The 2,728-nt window shown below is 34.1% G+C and overlaps 1 pseudogene; it reads right to left on the bottom strand.

Annotated features, from left to right (window-relative positions):
- Positions 1-355: 355 nt before the first annotated feature.
- Positions 356-911, bottom strand: LOC149231974 (glutathione S-transferase U17 pseudogene; annotated as a pseudogene).
- Between the last annotated feature and the right edge of the window lie 1,817 nt (positions 912-2,728).

Raw genomic sequence — 2,728 nt, forward strand, 5'->3', positions numbered from 1 at the left:
TTATATTTACTATCTGTTTTTTTAATTTTTATTAATACAGAAGCGTTTTTTTATTTAGAAAAAAACGGCGTTTTTTTATTTAAAAAAAAAATGGTTCCGAGATAACTCATAATATTGAACCAACAACAGAATTTGAAGCCTAGAAATGGTCCTGAGAACCATTCACATTCTGGATTGTTTTCCAAAATGCAGCAAGGTCCTATATAAAATTACTCTTTACAAGTTTTGTATTTTATGCAACACTTTATGCTAGCTATAAAGGATCTTTCCAAAAAATTAATTGCATTTCATTCTGGTTTCTATTACATTCTATATCAACGCTTCCTTTTCATTATGGTTTCTGTTACATTCCTAATCAACGCACATTGAACAGCGGAATGACAATGGGCATAAATTCCGGCTGCTTCGCAAAATCAGGCATCACTTCTTTCAGTCCATCGGATTTACAGAATCGATCCATCCATGCGCTCAGCAATGGCATTTTCTCTGGATCTATTAAAACGATATCGGTAGCCTTCTCGAGGCCTTTGATAATCGCTGACAAGCCACCCAATGTGATGTCAAGCAACCCGATCTGATCCCCTCCAAAATATGGTTTTCCTGCGAAGCACTGGTTATTGAATATAAAAATAATATTTTTAACTTTCCAAGACATAAATAGCGGATAAGGAAAGGATCAATGAGATACGAATGCAGGCGATTACTAAGAATGAACTAAATTACATTATCATCTACAAAGGCAGCCCAGAAACGAGCAATGGCTCGGTCATATGGATCTTTGGGAATTCTTGCGAACAGGGTTTGATTTCAGGAGCAGTCCGCTCTTAGCTCTGAGATTCTCTTCCGCGAACTGGTAATCGATACCTAGCAAGTGCTATGCGAACCTGCACAATGAAGGGACTCAGAGTCATACTGAACCGCTTTACCTGCCCGTTCTCTCCCCGTTTTTTTATTTCAGTTTTCAAAATTGCTTCAATCGTCTAACACCACCAATCTACGGTGAACAATAGGACACGATGGTGGCTAGGCCAATTGATTTCAAAAGGAAACGCCTTACGGAATAATGAACAATAGGACACGATGGCGGCTAGGGAAATTGATTTCAAAAAGAAACGCCTTACGACATAATTAAGTATTCCATTTTATATGAAAATGTTAATTAAAAAAAAAAGAAAGACTAAGCCGCTACTTCTTCCTCTTTCATATTTTACTCATAAGTTAAATATTGTAATGGTGAATTCTCATATAAATGCTAACGAAATATTTAAATATGTTAGCAGCAACGTGATTGGGAAGAATACCGAGAGGAGTTGCTTTACAACTATTTAACATTGGATGGAAACATAAAGATGACATAGGAAAAACTAAAAAAACACTTTTTGCCTGTTGCCTAGCAACAACATACTTGTTGCGTTTTTTATGCTTAAGCATATAAACAGCAGCGTTGGATACTACCTCAAACCCGTGGTGAAAGCGTGTAAAAGTCAGACACTCTAAACGCAAAGTTCGCTGGTACAGTGGAGGCGTATTAGCATATTGTATGTCCTACATTTTCATGAATGAATGCATCCTTAAGGGACAAAAGTTTGGCTGCATTGCATTCACATATGCGGACATGAGGAACAAAACTCTAAGTCAAACTTCTTGCTCTGTAGGGATTGGAGAGCCCTAAGTCCACATGTTTGAGATCTGTATCATCCCTGCTTGCTAATTTTGGCATTTTGTAGGTCTAACATAAAAATTTAGTAATGCATGCCCAAACAAATATAAATCAAGAAATACACTGTAATTAGAATCAATAAAGTACATCAGCTTTATTATTTAAATTGCATTGACCGAAATAGTTGTGCACTTGGCATACTTTTATTGACCAATATGTCTGAGAGTGCAAACACTTCGACCTCTACCAACACCTCAGCGTCTTCTTCAACCCTTAATTTAGAGACCAGTGAAATAAAACTATTTTTATTTGATATTTTAGGAGTTTTCCTATTGGAATTGAGTATTTTAATCATTCTTTTAATTAATTATTTGATGGTTCGATGTAAATTTAAAGATCCCAGTATATTTTTCGTAGTTATCATTATATCAATGGATAAAATTTACACTATTAACTTTCTTGCATACTTAAATCATATGATTAAATCATTTTTAAATTAAATATTTACAAAAAAATATTATTAAAAATTTACTTTCCTGTTTGTTAATTACAACCTATCCAAATTAACAGAAAATGGAAAGAAACAAAAAAGACAGACTGATTTCCACCTATCTTGATTAAACAGAAAGTGGAATGACACACAACAAACAAAAAAAAAGAAAGAAGAAAGAAAGATGCACTTGAACAATTCTATTAATGGGAGGATAAATGAAACGTTTTATTCTAGAACGTAACTGAAAGTTGAACGTTTTGCTCAACGTGTCATGTACTTACAACTTCCATTATATTAAAAAAAATATAATAAATCGAAACATGGTTCCATATGTGTTACATTATGAAACATACATCAAATTACATTAAATTACAAATGAAAGCGCATTGAAACATAGATGCCTGTGCGTTACACTCCAAATTCTGGGATATAATGAAACCGTTTATTTACAAGTATCGTGATTAATAATTAATGAAAATATAACTGGTTGGTTGTAGTGGTTGGTAATGTAGAAACTCTACCGAAACGCCTAATTCTCTACTCTTGGTCACGTCATCTAGGTCCAGTCACATATT

This window comes from Pinus tabuliformis, chromosome J, assembly GCF_031772625.1.
Source record: "Pinus tabuliformis cultivar Carrire ecotype Pingquan chromosome J, CPIR1, whole genome shotgun sequence".
In the NCBI taxonomy this organism is placed as follows: domain Eukaryota; kingdom Viridiplantae; phylum Streptophyta; class Pinopsida; order Pinales; family Pinaceae; genus Pinus; species Pinus tabuliformis.